Source organism: Cnephaeus nilssonii (assembly GCF_951640355.1).
Source record: "Cnephaeus nilssonii genome assembly, chromosome: 7".
Lineage (NCBI taxonomy): Eukaryota > Metazoa > Chordata > Mammalia > Chiroptera > Vespertilionidae > Cnephaeus > Cnephaeus nilssonii.
Window position 1 is genome coordinate 36,542,762 of NC_137078.1, and position 22,259 is coordinate 36,565,020.

Genomic DNA, 22,259 nt, shown 5'->3' on the forward strand with positions numbered 1-22,259 from the left:
AAAATAGATGGGGTGCTCAAAGAGCATTTTTTAAAATGTGGGCTGTACTTATCAACATTTACCATATTAGAAGTTAAAACCAAGAAATTAAAAAAATATATGAACTCATTTAAAAATAATAAAACCCATTTCATGTTAACATAAAGTATATTATAAAATAACTAGAGGCCCGGTGCATGAAATTTGTACACGGGGAGGAGAGGGGTTGTCCCCCAGCCCAGCCTGCACCCTCTCCAATCTGGGAACCCTTGAGGGATGTCCAACTGCCCGTTTAGGCCTGGGCCTAAAAGGGCGGTTGGACATTCCTCTCACAATCCAGGACTGCTGGCTTCCAACCGCTCGCCTGCCTCTGCTTGATTGCCCCTAACAGCTTCTGCCTGCCAGCCTGATCACCCCCTAACCACTCCCCTGCCAGCCTGATCGACAACTAACTGCTCCCCGGCCGGCCCAATTGCCCCCAACTGCCCTCCCCTGCAGGCCTGGGTCCCCCCGCCCCAACTGCCCTCCCTTGCTGGCCTGGTCACCCCCAACTGCCCTCCTCTGCTGACCTGGTCCCCCCAAAGGCCCTCCTCTGCTGGCCTGGTCACCCCTAACTGCCCACAACTGCCCTCCCCTACAGGCCTGGTCCCCCCCCAACTGCCCTCCCCTGCTGGCCTGGTCTCCCCCAACTGCCCTCCTCTGCTGGCCCAGTCACCCCTAACTGCCCTCCCTGCTTGCCTGATTGCCCACAACTGCCCTCCCCTGCAGGCCTGGTCCCCCCCAACTGCCCTCCCCTGCAGGCCTGGTCCTCCCCAAACGCCCTCCCCTGCAGGCCTGGGTTCCCCCCAACTGCCCTCCCTTGCTGGCCTGGTCTCCCCCAACTGCCCTCCTCTGCTGGCCTGGTCACCCCCAACTGCCCTCCTCTGATGGCCTGGTCACCCTTAACTGCCCACAACTGCCCTCCCCTGCTGGCCATCTTGTGGTGGCCATCTTGTGTCCACATGGGGGCAGCCATCTTTGATCACATGGGGGCGGCCATCTTGTGTCTTGGAGTGATGGTCAATTTGCATATTACTCTTTTATTAGATAGGATTATATTCTATAAAGCAAAAAATAAGAATGGCATTGTTTTACATTTTTGCAAATCTCTTTAACACCTGGCTTAATAGAAGATAACTGGGTCCTCATATCTGCTTCTGCATTCAATTTATTGAAATATGTTGTCTTGATTAAAATTTATGAATCAGATATATGTTTGGAGAAGGGAGAAATACCTTCATAGCCTTTTCATATAATTGTGGATATTAATTTTTGATAATATATTAAACTGACTTGGTTAGCTGCAATATGGAATCTGAAAACTATCAACTTTTCAAACTCCTGATATTAAGACTCATTCATCTATCTTGTACTTTGAATAGATCTTTTAGTTACGCATGGCTTTATAACAATATGCACTGATCATCTGGAAAATATTACATCACTGAGTTATGTAGCTCTTCCAAATGTTGACAAATTATATTAAAAATCACATTCATGCCCTGGCAGGTTTTGATCAATGGTTAGAATATCAGCCCGTGGACCAAAGGGTTGCAGGTTTGATTCCTGGTCAAGGGAACGTATCCTGGTTGTAGGTTCGATCCCCGTTCCTGGTCAGGGAGCATGTGGGAGGCAACCAATCGATGTCTCTCTCTCACATCGATGTTTTTCTCTCTTTCTTTTTCCCTTCCTGCCTCCACTCCACTCTCTTTAAAAAAAAAAAAAATCAATGGAAAAAATATCATTGGATGAGGATTTAAAAAAAAAATCACATTCATTAATATCACCAATACTTTCATCAGAAACGCTTTTAAGTAATGCAAAGCTGTCAAACTTATGGTAGTGAGTACAAGATTTCCAAAATTGTAATCACTTGGAAGTCTGAATTTCATTTCTGGCAGCAAATATAACTGATATATTAGTTGTTCTTTTTGAAGTGTCACTTTGTTCATTTTGAAAAAATGTCTTCCACGTACTGAAGTCTGAATAATCATTTGTTTTATTCAAGTAAAAATGGTGTAATATGATAAAAAAGCTAATTCAACTTTCAACTAAAATAAGGACTTTCTCTTGAGACACCCATTGTACTTTAAAAGGCAGCAGAAGTATTTTATATGTTCTTCACCTTCACCACAGTGTATTAATACAATATGCAGCCAAGGCTTGAGAGTTATTAAAATAGTAAGTTTACTGCTTCAATGAGGACATTACATAAAACTCGCCATTTTTAAAAGTAGTATGTGCAAATGAAGAATACAATCTCTATAGTACAGTCTGGTGCCTCTATTTTGGTTCATGCTAAGACACCTCACCCACCATTGCTTTTGTACCACCAGTGAAAAAGGCAAAAAACATCTTAGCATTAAAAAATAATTTTGGCCCTTCCTGGGTGGTTCAGTTGGTTAGAGCATCATCCCATACACCAAAAAGGTTGTGGGTCTGATTCCCAGTCAGGGCACATAGCTAGGTTGAGGGGAAAGAACCGATCGATGTTTCTTTCTCACATCAATGTTTCTTTCTCTCCCTTCCTCTCTCTCTCAAAATAAATAAAACATATCCTTAGATGAGCTTTAAAAATAATAATTTTGACCTTGTGGACCCCCTAAAAAGGTTTAGGCTACTAGGGTTCCATGAACCACACTTTGAGAACCACTAAGATAGAGGCTCATGTTCCTTTATCTATTAACTCTCCTTGAAAAAATCCTGGGCACTCATTCTAGTTGAGGTGCCCCAAGGTTTTGGCTGAATTGTCTTCACAGGCATCATTCTCTTAACATGGAAAATATTCTAAGAATCTAAGAAACTTAAGTGTTATCTACAGCTTCCTAATACTGGCACAGCCTAGTTAAGATGGACTACAAGACTTGTTAGAGAAACAGATGGTCAAAATGACATTAAGAGTTGTGTTATCACTCAACTCTTAATGTATGTAACCTCTATTGGGTGTGTGTGTGTGTGTCTGTGTGTGTGTGTGTGTGTTTATGTGCACCTTGTATGTACATGCTCATATATGTATGTACATATATACTACATATAAATGTAGTTAGATGTATAATATACACACAGATGTAAGTACATACAGACTTTACTGTTTTAACATATCACAAGGCTCAAAGTCAATATCTAGCACAGCAGTAATCTTTGTAGTAAGTTTTAATGCAAAAAAAGGGGGGAAGTGTTGAATAAAAAACTCCCAAAACTGAAAAGAGGATGACAGACCTTTTGCTTTCTTAACTGAAAAATGTTTAGTATTCTTCTTACACAAATTTCAGCACCTCTGAAAGTCATGCATTACAGTGACAACTACACTTGATTTCTTTCATTATTGTTATAGTTTCCATGTGGTTTGTGACCATTTCAAGAAATAACATCTTAAGCTGTAGCAGTCATTTCTGAATAAACTGCTGGGTTTAAATAGTTTTTTTCCCCCAGAAACTCAATCAGCATAATTTTATTTTTACTAATTCTTTGTTTTGTTTTATAAATGCAAATGATATATATATATTTAACTCCAACTTGTTTATGTAAGATTTTAGTTTGTCTAATTAAGTAATGTCTTTGGAAATATGGCATTTCAACTTCAATCAAGAGATTCTGGTATTTTTTACTTAAAAAATATATAAAGTTTTAAATTTTTCTGCTCTGTGTCCTATTGCAGAAATCAATGTGCACTTCCTTTATTAAAAACATTTATTATCAAAAGTCATTTTAATGGCTTCATTAGCCAAAAATCTTTACCTCTCAAATTTATTATGTCATATAATCCTTTGTTAAAGAATATTAGTAAAGTGGTTGCAAACCCAGAGTTTCTTATTGCTTTCATTTATTTGGCTCTTCCTGAAACAATCTATCTTCATTTCTCTCAGGAGAATTTTAGTATTATATTTTCCAGAATTAATGACACAGAACAAATTCTACTCTATTAACCCATGACTTGAAGAATATCAAACTTATTCTACTTTGATTCAAACTTAATTGTTAACATTGTTCCTCTATGGCTATCAGGTGGATACAGCTAACATGTGCTTTGTTCCAGATTTTTTCTGGCATCATCTTTAGAGAGTACAATTATACACGGTTCAAGGAAACAAGGGCCCATTCTATCATATCAATAACATGGTGAGTGGCTCCTTAAAAGCTAAATTAAAACAATTCAATAATTCCTGAGCATGTAAAATATGAATTCTACAGAACCTCTCCCCCCAACTACAAATATTATTCATCTATGTTGCTAAATCTAACAGTCAATTCTCAGCCCTCACCTTTTTTGCTCTATCAGCAGCATTGGCACAATATGACCATATTTTTCTTTTTTAATTTTTTTGGTTAATCCTCACCCGAAGATATTTTTCTATTGATTTTTAGGGAGAGTGGAAGAGAGAGGGAAAGACAGAGAAACATGGATGTGAGAGAAACACATCAATTGGTTGCCTCCTGCACAAGCCCCGACCAGGGCCTGGGCCAGGGAGGAGCCTGCAACCAAGGTACGAGCCCTTGACCAGAATCAATCCCGGGACCCTTCGGTCTCTAGGCTGATGCTCTAGCTACTGAGCCAGATTGGCTAGGGCATGACCATTCTTTACTTGACTTGCAGGACACCAGAGCATTAAATTTTTCTCCTCCTTCCTTGGCTGTTCCTTCTTTAACTTCTTTGCTGTTTCCTTCTCTTCTCCCTGACCTGTCTGTGGAGTGCCCAGTGCTTAGTCTTTGGGGTTTTCTTTTTCCTAACTCACTCATTCTCCTGGAGATACATCTAGTCACAATGCTTTAATTAGCATCTGTACTAAACACAAATTTATACCAGTATTGACTCATGGAAACAGCTGCCTACTTGACATCTCCATCAGAGAGCCACTAGACACATGAAATTCATTATGTCCCAAACCAACTCTAGCTCCATTCCCTTCTCCCCACCTCCCGTATGCCCACCAAAGCTCTTCTCTCGGAACTTTCCTGTCATAGTTGATGGCAACTCTATCTTTCCAGTTGCTAAGGCCATATATCTTGGAGTCATCCCTGGCCCTGCTTTGTCTCTTACACCCCCAATCCAATCTGTCAACAAATACTTACTATATGTTCCTTAATATGTTGTCTGTCTCCTCCCACAACAATGTAAGTTTCATGAAGGCAGGGACTTGGTCAGTTCTGTTTTGTACAGCGATGTATCCCAACTACCTAGAAAATACTGCTTGGCATATGGTAGGCACTCAATATTTGCTGAATAAATTAGTGAAGATGTAGTAATTATAATGAAGAAAAGGGGTGTAATTGCCTTTCATTTTAGAAATAATGATTGGAAAGGCAAAGTGTGTGTCTGAGTAATGGCAGGGGAGGACAATCCTGCAGCACAGGGCCAGGACGTTTGCACATCTGAGGCCAGTATGGACAAAGAGTGCAAAAAAGGAACAGGCCAGAAACGCCACAATTTATTTATGGTTCTTCTCAGTTGTACCCAAAGGCTCCATAAATCAAAATAAAGTCATCAGGATATGCTCAATTATGAAACAACTGCTTTTCCTTTAGCTTGCACAGATGTAAATAAAAATCAGGAGAAAAAGCCAAGTTTTCCAATTACATAAAAAATGATATCTTTCTCTCTTGGGAGAGCATGACTCTAGATTGTATTTTACTCTGCAGCTGTGGTACATGAAACAAACTATTTCTAGAAAAATCCACTGAAGAAGACCGTAATTATATGGCTCTATAGAAATATATTTAATTTAAAAATTACAAGTGGGTTATAAAATTGTAAAACCCGAAAGGCACTTCAGAGGTCATCCAGTCCACAGCTCTCATTTTAGGAGTGAAAAACCTGAGTCAAGAGAGATTAGGTGACTTACCCAAGGGCCACAGCTAATGGTGAGTCCTGACTTCTAACCAAATCTTACTCTTCACTCTATTGTTCTTAGTTAATACTACATCACGCTGATTCAGATAGAATATCTCCTATACTCAATTTCTCTTTTCATGCTCCTATTTGACAATATAAAATTTTTAAAATAAAATGTTATGAATACATTTAAATGGTTCTTAAGCTATAGTGCTCTTAATAGTCCCATAAATGAGAGCTTTAGACTCAAAAGGAATAGTATGAGGCAAGTTGAACTTGCAACCCAGTATACTTCTGTATTATCACCCCCTTCAATATTTCTATAATGTCATACATTAAATTAGTGGCCCCGTCACATTATTTGGAAAATATTCAAAGTGAGCTTATTTTCCTAAGGGTAGTGGTGGTAGGGAGCCACATGACTCTTCTCTAGCAATTTTTATTCTCTCTTATAACAGGAAGGTATTATACCTCTTCCTCCTTATACTTTGCACATATTTAAAGAAAAATCCCTTTAATCACTCTACTTCAAGCCATCCATCTCAAGGGCTCTGCTTTATATGATAGTTTCCACAGTTATGTTTATCGTATTCATAAGCCTTTGAATCCACTAAAAATTTGTTACATATGATCAGCAGCCGATTTTTCTCTCACAAGCATAGATTACCCTCATTTACTTGTGCACATGCTATAACTAATTATGAGTATAAGGTATGTCAGGTACTGTGCTAGATCCTGGGAAAATGAAAGTGAACAAAGCAGACAAAGTGCCTACCTCACTCACATGTATCCTCATGGGAGAATGTGCATTAAAGAGATTTCTGTAAAAGCATGATTTGTGACTAATTTTCTTATATTTAAATTCTTTATTGTTATGACTGATCTTTGTACATGTGATTATTGTTTCCTGTGCCAATGGTGCACTTAAAGAGGTGTTTGTTTTTATCTCACTGAGAACAGGGCTTATATCTTGTTTATCTCTGCATCTTCTAGAATATGGCACAATGCCTTTGAATAGACCCTCAATAAATATTTGCTAAATTAAATTACACCTAAACGTACACAACACTCACAGATACACACACACTATCATGCATTTTGTAGTGAAGGCCAGACTCTTCTATTATGTTATTACTAGAGGCCTGGTGCACGGATTCGTGCACTGGTAGGGTCCCTCGGCCTGGCCTGTGGGGATTGAGGCAAAACTGGCTCTCTGACATCCCCCAAGGAGTCTTGGAATGCAAGGCTGAGGGACCCCATGGGTGCACAATTGGGGCCGGGGAGGGACTGCAGGAGGGCTCCAGGGCGTGTCCGGCCCATCTCGCCCAGTCCCAATCAGCTGGACCCTAGCAGCAAGCTAACCTACCGGTCAGAGCGTCTGCCCCCTAGTGGTCAGGGTGCGTCATAGTGACTGGTCGAACTATTGAACAGTCAGACACTTAGCATATTAGGTTTTTATTATATAGGATCCTGTTATAAACTTTGACACTATGATAAATAAAAGAGTGACTATTATTATATAGCTTCACATTATAAGTAATGATTATTCAAAGAACATCCACTACCAAAGAGAATGTTGGAGAAGATGAAAAGAGTCAGGAATAGTTTATAATTTCAAAGTTAAGGTTCACTGGAATTTTAATGCACAATGTTCTGTCATTTGTTATAAATAGGATGTGTCAACCAATGACTTCTTAGGTCTCAGCTTGTACCCAATGGCTGAATTTTTGACTCCCTTATCAGAACATTACCCTGATAAGAAACAAGTGACAAAAAAATAAATCCAAACATTAAAGTCTTGTCTATAATATAATGGTTTGGAATACTTCATTTATACATCAGTATGACAATAATAATTATTTAATGCTTATTCCATATATTTTAAGTAAATTTAAATTCAGAAATCTTTTCTTTTCTGAAATGAGGCTAACATGTAATCTAATAGTCTTTAAAAAACTGACCAGAAAAGATTATCACCAGTTACTCATTCCCTCCCTCATCTCTGTTATTCTGAATATATCTAGAGCCTCTCTGAGAAATATGGCTTCAGCTCTCTCTGCATCCCACTGGTCTTCTCGGTCACCTCTTCATTCCATGTTGTCTCTATCTCCTTTAAACCAGGTACAATTTTCCAGAAGGCAGAGTATATACTTACCCCCCATATGATCCCAAATCCTTGAAAAGACTATATGTTTCCCCTCAAACTCTCAATATCATTCTAATGTGATTTAGACAAGGTTTCAGTTCTTTTTATCAGTCTCAACATTAAAAAATGAAGCCTAGAATTCATTTTTGTAGTTTGTAATGATTGTTTTTGAAGACTATGTCTTCTTCCAAAGGAAAAGAAGAGACTGAGGTTTATCTCCAATCCACTTTTCCCCGTGAGCAAAGAAAGTCCAATAGTTCTAAGCAGCAGACATAACATGAACATACATGTATGTACAGGACAGAAAATGCAAACCAAACAAGTTTGGAGTGTCTATGAGGAGGGCTCCTTTTTTCCAGATGAAGGGATCCAGGGAGAGAAAGGTGGATAACACAGTAAAAGGCCTGCCCTTCAGAACATTCAAACTAAGGTTTTTTGTTTATTTTTCACCCTCTGGAGTGTAGAATAATCTGAAAAGGCAAGGGTCACCTTTTCGTTCATATTGCTAGTTCCATGGCCTAAAATGCTCAATAGTTTGTTGAGTTAAATTCCAAATGATTCCGTGGGGGGTGGAGGGGAGGAGTTGTATTTTTTGTTCTAACAGGAAGTTTGGTGTGTTTTATAAATACCTTTTCACAAATACAGATAGACTGGTACTTATAAAAACACAGTCAACCAAAAGTGTGTCAGGGAATTAAAGCAACTTGTTATCAAAACTTTCCCACTAAGCTTCTTGTTTTTAATGGGGCAAAATTTTTAAATTTCCATCTATGTTAAATACAACAAGTAGGAAACAGTAAACATTGCTCAGGAAACAAGAGATTGGTGTTTAAAGTGAGAGATTAAAAGAGGAATGGATTTATTGTCTGATCGTTTTTATTGTCCTTTTTATCATTAAGCTCATCTTTACTGGAGCCTCCCATCTAAAATTTCCTTTTTAAGATCAGGGATCTTAGAAGGGTTCCTAATAGCAGAAAAACTAAATGCTGAGTAATTCTGTTTGGGGCTTTTCAAGAAGGTTCTCAGGAAGTCAGCTCATTGTCTTTCCCCCTGGATGTGCTCCGTCAAGTGATGGAAGAAAGATGTTTGGATCTCAAGCCTCCAGGGAAGAAATAAAAACCCAACTCTGCAGGAGGAAATCAGCAACTATTAGACTTTCACTGTCAGAATATTAAAACTGCCGTGAATGTACCTGAGCATTAGAATATTTGGTTTCTGTCCATCCAACCAATAAATATTTAATTCAAGACTTTGTGCCTACAAGAAAAATATTTTTTTTTAGTTTGGCTCTAAATTTAACATATTGATTTAATGGCCATCTTTTCCAAGTAAGACATTTTATGAGTTCCCTCTTCCAACTCTTATTTCTCATAGCAAAGCTAAATAAAATCTAATATGATGATATTCGACAGTTCTAGAGTCTCAGATCCTAGAATCTGAGGGAGGCATACAAGGCTCTAGGAGAATAGGTCAAAGGCCACTTGCTTCTCTGACCGAGACTTTGACAAAAATCTAAACAGAAGAAATGCTTGGAATATATGAATCATTCATGAAAATACATCTGTTTTTGAAGTGATATATTTAGTTAAAAACAATAACAACAAAAACGATAGCAAAGGAAACATGAAACTAGGTGATAGACATTACATAATTGCAAAGATCAAGTGACGTGTGTGGCTCTCAAAGGTCACTAAAAGGAGATACAAGCAATAGTAGCAGGGCCTTGTGGTGCTAGTACTATAACTAGAATGTTCTTTCAATCCCCCGCTTGCTTTGCTGATTCTGATACAACCTGCAGAGCTCAGCTCTACCACCACCTGCTCACAGAAGCCATCCCTGACCTCCCTGACCAGGTCAAGTCCAGCACCAGAGGCCCCCAAGGGAAGCACAGTGGACTTCCCTTGATGGCTGGCCCCTGTCACAGACACCATTCTCCATTCATCTGTGTAGTTCTTGGATTAATGTCAGTCTCCACTATTTTCCCAGCACCAAACAATCTTTGGCACATAATAGGTACTTAACATTTATTCATCAAATAAATGAATAATGAATTAAAAACAAAGTTATGAGAATAGTGTAAGTGTGAGATCTCAGACTATTCATTTGAATACTTTGTCAGCAATTTGGAACAAGACCCAACTCAATACCATCTTTATAGACAAACTGTATAGTATTTTGAAACTATTTACTTGCCGTTGCTACTGTTAATCAGAAAGACGGCTTAGGGCCAGATAAAGTCTTTCTGAGAAAACTATCTCCAAGATATTGAGAACCCTGCCAAATTTATGTCTAAAGTGGTTGAGAGACCTAGAAAACCAGATACTGAAGCTGAGCAATATACCAACTTGCATGGTGACACCTAGTTATCTTAAGACAGTTTCAGAAGTGGTTTTGTCCAGTAACTTCATCAATGGGATGAAAGGTGGATAAGGGATGCTTAAAAGGAGCAAAACTAGTTCAAGAGTTGTTAAATTGGGAGGTTTTAAGTATTAATCACAAATCCTAAAAAGTAAAAAAATTGTGTAGCAAGGTCACAGAAATTTATTTAAAATGTTAGCTTTAGTAGAAAAAACTAAGAAGCAAAAGGAAACTTATTTTTTCTTTTTTAAAAATTTCTTTATTGATTAAAGTGTTACATATGTGTCCTTATTCCCCCATTACCACCCCCCCCCCCACCATCCCCCCTACTCACGCCCTTACCTCCCTGTTGTCTGTGTCCATTGGTTAGGCTTATAGGCATGCATACAAGTCCTTTGGTTGATCTCTCCCCCTTATCCCTCCCTTCCCCTACCTTCCCTCTGAGGTTTGATGGTCTGATTGATGTTCCTCTGTCTCTGGAACTGTTTTTGTTCATCAGTTTATGTTGTTCATTATATTCCACAAATGAGTGAGATCATATGATATTTACCTTTCTCTGACTGGCTTATTTCACTTAGCATAATGCTCTCCAGTTCCATCCATGTTGTTGCAAATGGTAGGAATTCCTTCTTTTTTAGCACAGCATAGTATTCCATTGTGTAGATGTACCATAGTTTTTTAATCCACTCATCTGCTGATGGGTACTTAGGCTGTTTCCAAATCTTAGCTATGGTAAATTGTGCTGCTATGAACATTGGGGTGCATATATCCTTTTTGATTGTTGTTTCTAGTTTCTTGGGATATATTCCTATAAGTGAGATCACCTGGTCAAATGGGAGTTCCATTTTTAATTTTTTGAGGAAACTCCATATTGTTCTCCACAGTGGCTGCACCAGTCTGCATTCCCACCAGCAGTGCACAAGGGTTCCTTTTTCTCCGCATCCTCGCCAGCACTTGTCGTTTGTTGATGCTAGCCATTCTGACAGGTGTGAGATGATACCGCATTGTTGTTTTGATTTGCATCTCTCGATAATTAGTGACTTTGAGCATGTTAAGAAACTTATTTTTGAAAGTCAAACATTTCAAAACATTTGTTGGAAGTTCAGAAATAAAGTGGGATTTCAAAATGAGTGGATGATCATTTGGTGGCACAGGGTCAAGGGAAAAGAGAAGGTTTATGGAACAACTGTGGGATTTGTTTGTTTTTGGTTGTTGTTTAATGTTGATACTATTTTTCAGATGACCTATGTTAAAAACTTTTTTTTCTATGTTAAAAACTTAATAGACCAATGTTTTAGGGCCTAAAAAAATGGTTCCCCAGACATAAATTAAAATTGTTTAAAAACAAAATACATTTCCACTCAATAGAGAAATAGAAATTGGTGGGAAGACACGTTGGTTCACTTCTACTCAGTGTCCTTCATTACAAACAGGGTCAGTGTCAGGATTCTTGTGGGAAAGAAGTGGAGTTTGGGAAAATGAGATGGAGAGAGCCATACGACCTTAATTCACCCAGGCTCCTTCTGGAGGCTGAGAGAGGGTTGAAGTATCATTGGATATTGCTACTCCAGGAGCACAAAGTTTCCGAAGGATAAAAGCAGTGAATGACTTTGAAAATCTTTATTTCCCTAGCACCTACTACCGTGCCTGGAAGCATTATTCATTCTTTCTCTGAGTACTAGAGTACCTTTCATCTGCAAGATATTAAGCTCAGTAATGTGGATATACAGTGAGTAAGAGACATAACCACTGTCCTTATGAACCTTACATTACGTTGGAAAGACAGGTAGTAAATAATTACACAAAACCGTTTAATCAAAATTGTGATAGGTGTGAGGAAGTGGGAGTTTAGGATACTCTGATAGTTGTTAGTACACTGAGGCGCCTGAGCTACTGGGGTTAGAAGTGATGCTGCTTGGAAACATGAAGTACAGGTGGGAATGGTTATCTAGGGGCAGTTGGAGGCCAGGGCCAGGAGAACATTCCGGGCAGGATGAAAGGTCTGCAGTGTAATGGCTTTTTGTCCCCGCTCTGAGATGTATCATTTTGCCCTCCATCACTCACTATAAATATTTTGTTTTTGTTTATTTTGAATTAGGGTGGACCTCGTATTTTCTGTCTCTGGAGACACGGGGTAGCCTGAGCTGGTCCCGATTCCGTGAGACCAAGGGAGCAGTAAGTTACATGTTCTCAGACTAAATGGCAAAAAGCCACCAAGACTCACCAAGAGTCTTTATCTAAGGCATTTATGCAAATTTACCCCAAGCAATCTTGTTGTAGAAGCCTGTAGACCGAAACAGTTTTTCCTGCTGCTAAACTGTCTTCTAAAACACGTGGACCAAACTCCACGGCGTCTCCTGGGTCATCCTCCTCGTGACGCCCCAACTCGTTAATGCAGTGTGAAGATGCCCAAGGTTCTGGCTGAGCAGCCTATGCTTGTACTGAATTTACAAAATTCTCATCACAAATGGTGAACGTTGTTCTAGAACCTCAGTGGGCCAGTCATACCAGTGAGTGGGCTGCTCACAAGTGGCAACTATGAGGGCCAACGGCTGCTGCTCTCCCCTGCATCTGCCCAAACAGGGTCCAGCCTGCAGGGCAGATAACACACTTAAGTTCCAGTTCCTGCTTAGGAATGGACTTCTGAGGATATTCAGTCTCTGGTTGGAGGATAGTCTCCTTTGGGCTGTTTTTAACTTTTCTTCTTTGTTCCCTTTGATATATCCTTTTTTCTTCCTTTTATTTCTTCCTCCTGTCCTCCCCCTTCCTTCCTACCTCCTTCTTTCATCATTCGTTATCCAATTACTATGTGTCAAGTATCCTCTCTAATAAAATGGTAATATGCAAATTAACCATCACTCCGCTACATAAACCATGCCCACCAGCCAAGCCACGCCCACCAGCCAATCAGGGAGGGTATGCAAATTAACCCCAATCCAAGATGGCTACAGCCACAGAGAGCAAGGTTTCCCAGGTAACAGAGCAAGCCAAGCTTTCCATAGCCGTTGCAGGCCTAAGCCTCCACTCAAGCTACAAAGTTTCAATTATAGAAGGTAAACAAATTCAAACAAATGGCAGCAGAATGGAGCTTGAGAGAGCAGGCCAGGGTTGCTGGCGGCAACAGGGGAAGCAAAGCTTTCCGCACACCCTGGCAGGGCTCACCCACTTAAGGCTACAAAGTTTCAATTGTAGAAGGTGAATTAACTGCCACAGAAATGGCTGCTGGAGCCCCAGGCTTGGCTCTACTCCAGGCTACAAAGTTTCAATTGTAGAAGGAAAATAAATTCCAGATACCAGGGCCTCCACTTGGGTTGCCAGGGGGCGTGGCCGGCCTGCAAACCACCACAGGCCCCTCGCTCAGGCCGCCCCACGCCCCAAGGGAACCCCCACCCTTATCTGTGACACCCTTCAGGGCAAACCAGCTGGCCCCCACCCGTGCACCAGGCCTCTATCCTATCTAATAAAAGAATAATATACAGATTGATCATCACTGCAACACACAATATAGCTGCCCCCATGTGGTCAAAGATCCTGCCCCCATGTGGACACAAGATGGCCACCACAAGATGGCCAGCAGGAGAGGGCAGTTGGGAGGCACCCGGCCTGCAAGGGAGGGCAGTTGCGAGGGACCAGGCCTGCAAGGGAGGGCAGTTGAGAGGGACCAGGCTTGCAAGGGAGGGCAGTTGGAGGTGATCAACCCTGCAGGAGAGGGCAGTTAGGGGTGACCAGGCTGGCAGAGGAGGAAAGTTGGGGGCAAACAGGCTGGCAGGGGAGCAGTTAAGCATCAACCAGGCTGGCAGCAAAGTGGTTAGGGGGTGATCAGGCTGGCAGGCAGAAGTAGTTAGGGGCAATCAGGAAGGCAGGCAGGCAAGCAGTTGGGAGCCAGCAGTCCTGGATTGTGAGAGGGATGTCCGACTGCCCGTTTAGGCCTGATCCCACCAGGATTGGGCCTAAACGGGCAGTTGGACATCCCTCCAGGAGTCCCAGATTGGAGAGGGTACAGGCTGGGCTGAGGGACAACCCCCTGCCATGCACGAATTTCGTGCACCGGGCTTCTAGTTAGAGATAAAACATAAATAAGAAGCTGTAGTCGAATATGTGGGGAATAGATCTGTAAACAAGGAGACTCAAAACGTGTTATCCCTTCTCTTTGCTCCTTAGCTGTTTGTATGGATTCAAACCCCAAGGGTTTGTGTGAGCCAGACCAGCATTAAAAAAGGTACACGCCCAATGGCCATTTAACCCCTACAGGCAGTTTGCCAAAAGATCAGAGATATAAAACCTAGCGCGAGATTGCCCTGGGATTAAGTAAAAATGAAAACAGAAATAAACAGCTATCTTGACTTTTACAATCTGAACTTAGAAACAGAATAGTTTGGCCAAAACCGGTTTGGCTCAATGGATAGAGCGTCGGTCTGCGGACTGAAAGGTCCCAGGTTCGATTCCGGTCAAGGGCATGTACATTGGCTGCGGGCACATCCCTGGTAGGGGGTGTGCAGGAGGCAGCTGGTCGATGATTCTCTCTCATCGATGTTTCTAGCTATCCCTCTCTCTTCCTCTCTGTAAAAAATCAATAAAATATAAAAAAAAAGAAACAGAATAGTTTGGGGTAAATATTTTTTTAATATAAATCCCCTGCTATATGAATTCTTATAACTTGCTATTCAAAACTCAAGAACCAAATAGATTTGGATAATAAGAGGTACTATTAGCCTGGCCAGCGTGGCTCAGTGGATGAGTGTCGACCTATGAACCAGGAGGTCACACCCCGTTGGAGCACCTGCCTGGAGTGTGGGCTTGATCCTGAGCAGGGGCCATGCAGGAGACAGCTGATCAATGATTCTTTCTCATCATTGATGTTGATATCTCTCTCCCTCTCCCATCCTCCCTGAAATCAATAAAAATATATTTTTTAAAAAGAGGAACTATTAGAGATGCTATTTATTAAATATTTCCATCCATTTATTTTTCAATTGACATATAATACTGCATTAGTTTTAGGTATATACTAATAACAATGATTTGATATATGTATATATTGTGAAATGATTACCAGAATAAGTTTAGTTAACATCCATCACAATACATAGTTACAATCTGTTTTTCTTATGATGAGAACTTTTAAAATCTACTCTCTTAGCAACTTTGAAATATACAATACAGTACAGTTAACTATAGTCACTATGCTGCACATTATATCTCTGGGATTTATTTATCTTATAAATGGAAATTTGTACCTTTTGACCACCTTACCCATTTCACACCTGCTCCCTGCCTCTGGTAACTACCAATCTGATCTCTATATCTATGAATTCAGTGTTTTAAAAAATGATTTTTAGGGTCCACATATACATGAGATCACATAGTATTTATCTTTCTTTGTCTCACTTATTTCACTTATGAACATGGGGGTGCAGGTATCTTTTTAAGTTAAAGTTTTCATTTCCTTTGGATAAATACTCAGAAGGAGAATTTCTGGATCATATGGTAGTTTTATTTTTAGTCTTTTGAGGAACCTCCATGCTGTTTTCCATAGTGGCTGCACCAACATACATACCCACCAACCTTTTCTCCACATCCTCCCCAACACTTACTATTTCTTTCTTTTTTTAAATATAATAAACATTCTAACAGGTATAAGGTGATATTTCCTTGTGGTTTTGATTTGCATTTCCCTGATTAGCGATGCTGAGCACCTTTTCATGAACTTGTTGGCCATTTGTATGTCTTCTTTGGAAAAATGTCTATGTAGGTCCTCTGCCTGTTTTTTAAAGCAGATTAGTTTTTTTTTTCTATTGAGTTATATGAGTTATTTATATATTTTGAATATGAACCCCTTAGCAGATATATTACTTACAAATATTTTCCCCATTCCATAGGTTGCCTTTTCTTCTTGCTAATGACTTTGCTGCACAGAAGCTTTTTAGTTTGCTGTAGTCCCACTTATTTCTTTTTGCTCTTGTTGCCTTTGATTTGGTGTCAAATCCAAAAAATATTGTCAAGACTGATGTCAAGAATCTGACACCTTATGTTTTCTTCTAGGAGTTTTATGGTTTCAGGTCTTAAATTCGTCTTTAACACATTTTGAGTTAATTTTTGTGTATGGTAAGATAGTGGTCCCATTTCATTCTTTTGCATGTGGCTGTCCAGTTCTCCCAACACCATTTATTGAAAAGACAATCTCTCCCCCATTGTATGTTTATCCATTATTTCTTAAACTGGCTTTTTTTTTTTCCTGGTGAGAAGGTCCACAGCATTTTTTAAATCCTCAGTCAGATTTATAATCCCCCCAAATATATAAACATACACCAACAGTACATCAGCTATTGTGACTATAGAAAAGCAGAAAGCATCTGTGTAAAGAAAGTAGTTACTGGAATTAAATGAGAAAAAAAAATCATAAGAACATGAGTGAGTCAGCAGGAGGGTATAACAGCTTTAAAGGTATCAACTTCAAAGAAAAAATGAAATTATTTGGGTTGCCCTAGTAACACCAAGATAAAATGTGGAAATGAAAATGTGAGACTTGACATTTAAGAAAACTTTCTTCAGCATAAGGTCTCTCACATCATGGAATGAGCTTTACCATGGCGACAGGAAAAAACACACACATATAAACGGATTAAAGAAAGAAAATATCCAAGGGTGGAGAAGCATAGTAATAAGGATTAAGCTGAACTAATAAATATCCTGTACCTTTCTTTTCTTTAACTCACATTATTAAACAGGGGGAGCAAAGTGTCTGCAGTGATCAAATGAGACTTTCTTCAGTGACATGTGGTCTTAAATGATTTAAAATGTTCAGCTTTTGTATTATTTCTACCCACTCACTTTCCCCCAAATGGTACAGAACTTCCACTCATTCTAGAACTCTGGCTTTATTAACAAGAAAAGGCAAAAGAAAAAACAAACAAACAAACATAAGGAAAAGGTTACATTTTCTATACTCCATCTCTACTTTTTTTGGAGGTGATAATCTCTCGTAATTAAGACCAGACCAGACATTCATATTAATGTAGCATTATAGTGGTTGGGGGCACAGCACTGAAGGCCAAGTGTCTCATTCCGAATCCCGGCTCTGCCACTTGTACGCTGGGTGACCATGAGCAGATCCCTAAGTCCTTCTATTTCTTCATATTTAAAATGGGGGAAAGGGTATAGCTTCTTTCACAGGGTTGTAAAGTATGTAAGAGATAATTGTGGCAAACACTAATTACAGTATTGGGTAGGATAGCATATTGAATATACTATCAATAAAGCTAATAATCAAACCTGATAAGTCTGAAAGAGCTTACTATTAAGAGTAAGAATTCCTTGGTGTTTGCAGCCTCTAGTTCTAAGTTGAGGTATCACACTAAACAATAATTATTTATAAAAATACAAGAAACAAACTTTGAAAGAAACATTTGTGTTAAATGGGAAAGGAAAAGTATAACCATGGACATTTACTATTATTGTGCCTCTTAAATGCCCAGCATTAAACATGTTATCTGTTGAGCTTTCTTTTTAACTTCCATGTTAAAACCATGAGGTAGGTATTATCTTGGCTCTACAGTGAAGGAAAGGTGCAAAGAGAGACTAAGTAATTTCTCCAAGGTTACAAAGCCTGTGAATGGCGCAGCAAAACTTCCCACTCAGGTATGTCAGATGCCAATGCCCAAGCTCATTCTACTCTATGGGAGAAATTTTTTCGTCTCTAACAACCTCCTTTATTGGAAAGTTAGCCTGTCATCCATTGGCAAAAACATCTATTTGTGCAGTTTGCTACCTGAGGACTGAATTCAGGGCATATTTGTGATTTGCACAATCTAGCCTAAAATCTGGTGCTGGGAAAGAAGTCCAGTCCAGCCGAAACCGGTTTGGCTCAGTGGATAGAGCGTCAGTCTGCGGACGGGGGTCCCTCAGTAGGGGGCGTGCAGGAGGCAGCTGATCGATGTTTCTCTCTCATTGATGTTTCTAACTCTCTATCTCTCTTCCTTCCTCTCTGTAAAAAATCAATAGAATATATTAAAAAAAAAAAAGAAGTCCAGTCTGAGGAAAGATTTCTTTAAAGGTTAGAAAGGACTCAGCCTCTCTCTGTAAAGGAATTACTGGTATGGGACTTACTCTTCTAGAAAAACAGAATTTTACCGCAGCCACAGGAGGCCTTTATGCTATACACTTGATTACACCAATTTCTTTTTTTTTTTTTTTTGTCTGGTACTAATCCCTTGGGTGGAGAATGCAATCCCCAAATTCCACACAGTTCCAATCCTTCAGTGGGGTAAGTGTGTGATTTCTAGGAACTCAGTGCAGCAAAGCAACAAGAACCCTCTGTACCGGGAATTTGAATACCGGGAAATGTACACCAAATTAAAATAGAAGGACAGCAACTACTTACTTCCTTTTCATTGTTCTTGTTCCAATTAATTGGTCAAGACAATTATTAACCACCTCTTGTCCCTAGAAAATGATCAGAATGTCCCTTCCCTGGTGTTTCAGTGAAGTATTTTGCTTTATCGCAGATGCGCCCACAGAGAGGATTAGTTTTCCTTTAAAAAAAAATGGTTCAAATGTTCACTGCTTTCTAAAAATTATGACTCTGCATTTTGCTTTTCCCATTCAGGCCCCACACTGTTTCCAGAGGCAGGGAGTAGAAAATGCTCTAGATGAACTTATGAAAAGAATTCCCAAGGGTACCTAATGTCTCTGTCCAATCCATGGCGCCACAGCCTTAGTGCTACCAACTCATTTTTTATGTGAAGACATATCCAGACGTATCTGACAACTCTGAAGTGCAGCTCTGTTAGAGGAATCTGACTTTTTTTTTAAAAAAAATACATTTTATTGATTTTTTACAGAGAGGAAGGGAGAGGGATAGAGAGTCAGAAACATCGATCAGCTGCCTGCTGCACACCTTCCACTGGGGATGTACCCGCAACCAAGGTACATGCCCTTGACCGGAATCGAACCTGGGACCTTTCAGTCCGCAGGCTGACACTCTATCCACTGAGTCAAACTGGTTAGGGCGGGGGGAATCTGACTTTGATGTGATTTCACATCAACCTGAGTTCCCCAGCTCACATTCCCTCAGCCTCAGTTTTCTTCATATCATCAGAGACCACCTTGCGGGTACTTCTGTTACTGCCCTTCTTTCTATTTTACCTCAATTTCTTCATCCCAGCTTCCCCAATTCTTCCTTCTCGAGCCTTCCCCGATTTAAGGAACGCATGATCTACCTGATGGATCGAAGTGGGGTTTGAGACAGGGAGATGGCACGAAGCTTTCTGACTTTGAAAATCAGAAAGGGTGGAACTGCCATTTCCTAAAGGGAGAGGGAAGCTACAGAGAAGCAGCTGTGAGGAGGGGGGAGGGAGGAGTTTCGCCAGAGACATGTTAAACCCGAGATGTCAGCCGTCCAGGTGGAGGGGCTCCATTAACAGTTGGATGTATTAGGCCAGCGTTGAAAGATCTGGCCTGGAGATGTACATTTGGGAATGATTAGGGTATAGGAAGTAGTTAAAGCCACAGGATAGAATGGAGTCACTTAGGAAGTATATGGAGAGAAGAAAACTACCTAAGGACTTCCAGCAGCAAGGGTCATTTTCCATCCAGATGTGGGATTGGGTCACTCTCTCGCTTCCTGTATTTTTCTGCACAAATGTCTTATCAGAGACACATTCTCTGGTCATCATATTTACAATATTAATACTAACTTGCCACCACCAGTAGCACACCATCCCAGCATTACCTTTTTCATCCTCCAAGTTACTTTTCTCAACAGCATTATCTTAATCGATATATTATACATGTGCTTACTTGTGTTTTGTTCTGTCTCCCGCCTTACAAGTTAAATTCCATTAGAAAAGGGGGCTTTGTTTTGTCCACTCTTATCTCCCAATATGCAGAACAGTGCCTGGAACATAAACAAACAAACAAAATTCTCAATAGTTGCTGAATGAATGAATGAAAAATGAGTGCATATCTATTCTTAAATCGCCCACTTGTGAAACGTATATAACAGAAACATTTCTGTGAATACCAGAATTTAGAGTTAGGTGCACTTGGTTTTGGGGAAAAGAACCACTAGATTTCTTTTGCAACTCTGCACTTTTTCATAACACCTGCATTATGCTTAGGGATATAGTGGAGGCAAAGAAGGCATAAAAGGCCTCTTAGGAGATTTTTGTGGAGGTTGAAAAGGAAAACTTTTCTTTGCCTTGTTCAGTGAGTTGGAAGAAGGAAGACAAGAATTAAAAGAGGTGTTCTCAGCCTGATTGATTTTGAACCTTGGGCTCCTTTATAACATTAGCAGTATCATGTTCTTACCTCTACTCTCATTGATTGCCTCAGTGACATTCTCCCAACTATAGAATAAGGTAAAGACCACAAGAAGAGAAGAACAGGTGTTTTCTAAGCAACAGCAGTGCAGTAGTGACCATTGATGATTGGGTCAAGATACTCAATGGCAAATGACCGGCAACACACAAGTGCAGAAAAATGGGTAAGTGAGGACTGTGGGAAGTTATGGTGACTCAGAAGTGGAACAAATGAACAATGCCATAATTCTTTAAAAAAAAAAAAAAAGACACTGAACTTGTAGTATTCAAGAGCCAGAAAGGTAATCGTTTGCTATAACAAGCATCATTTGGGTCCCTTACTAGACTTTAAGGCTCTATCTTTTAAGAGGAATAGGGAAAATATTGGATAGACATTTATTTAAAAGCAACAAATTATCAAAAATGTATCCAGATGGTAATCATTTCTGACTCATCTCCATTGCTATCACCCTGGTCCATGTCATCATCATCTTTCAACTGCATTATTATTGCAATAGCCTCATAATTGGTCTCCTTGCTTCTACCATTGACTCATACAGATAAGTCTCAAGTGAGCAGCCAGAATGATCTATTAAATTACTGAGTTTCTCCTTTGCTCAAAACCATTTCTCACTTAGAGGAAAAGCCAAAATCTGTACAAAAATCTCACAAGGCCCTTCATACTTGGCACGCCCCCCAACACCAATAACAGTGGCACAGCCTTCTCCTTCACTCTTGCTTTGCTCCAGCCACGCTGGAACTTCTTGAACAACGGGTTCACTCCTTCCTCAGGGCTTTGCATTTCTAGTACCTTGTCTGGAATTCTCCTCTTGTTGATATCTGTGTAGCCCAACCCCTGACCTTCTTCAGGACTTGCTGAAACTTAATCCAGATTCCAACCACATTTCACCATCTCTGTCACTGTCACTCTGGTCCAAGCCTTCACCAGCCCTTGCTTGGATATTACTGCAAAGCAGATGTAATATTACAACCGCACCCACAGATCCAGCACTCTGTTTCCTCCTGCCCTGCCTCATTTTTCTCCAGAGCATTTAGTATCTTTGAACATAGTACATTTTTTTAAAAAATTGATCTTTATTGTTGAAAGTATCACAGATGTCCTCTTTCCCCCCATTGAGCCCCTCCTCCCTGCGTCCATCCCCTCACCAGGCTTTTGCCCCACTATTATAGACAAGTGCTTTGGTTGATCTCTTCCTGCCCTCACCCCTTCCCTCTGAGAATCCTGTCTGTTGCATCCTTCTGTGTCTCTGGATCTTTTTTTTTTCCCCAGTTTATTTTGTTCTTTAGATTCCACATAAAAGTGAGATCATACGGTACTTGTCTTTTTGTGACTGGCTTATTTCACTTAGCATAATACTCTCCAGGTCCCTTCATGCTGTCTCAAAGGGTAAGATATCCTTCTTTTTCACAGCTGCATAGTATTCCATTGTGTAAATGTATCACAGTGTGGGTTGTTGTTTTTTTTATCCATTCATCTACTGATGGGCACTCGGGCTTTTTCCAGATCTTAGCTATTATAAGTAACACTGCTATGAACATAGGGGTGCATATATTCTTTCGGATTGGTGTTTTAGGATTCTTAGGATAT

At 40.0% G+C, this 22,259-nt stretch overlaps 1 protein-coding gene across 3 annotated transcripts in view; it reads right to left on the minus strand.

Annotated features, from left to right (window-relative positions):
* The window catches only part of LRRC8C (leucine rich repeat containing 8 VRAC subunit C), an 86,731-nt gene that overhangs the window by 38,654 nt on the left and 25,818 nt on the right, over positions 1–22,259 (minus strand). For 2 of the 3 annotated variants that reach the window (XM_079776609.1, XM_079776610.1), the window contains one exon: positions 20,151–20,247. The exons of the other annotated variant lie outside the window; for it this stretch is intronic. The gene's annotated coding sequence lies outside the window, so the exon portion shown is untranslated. The remainder of the gene's footprint in view (positions 1–20,150; positions 20,248–22,259) is intronic. 3 annotated transcript variants of the gene reach the window in all.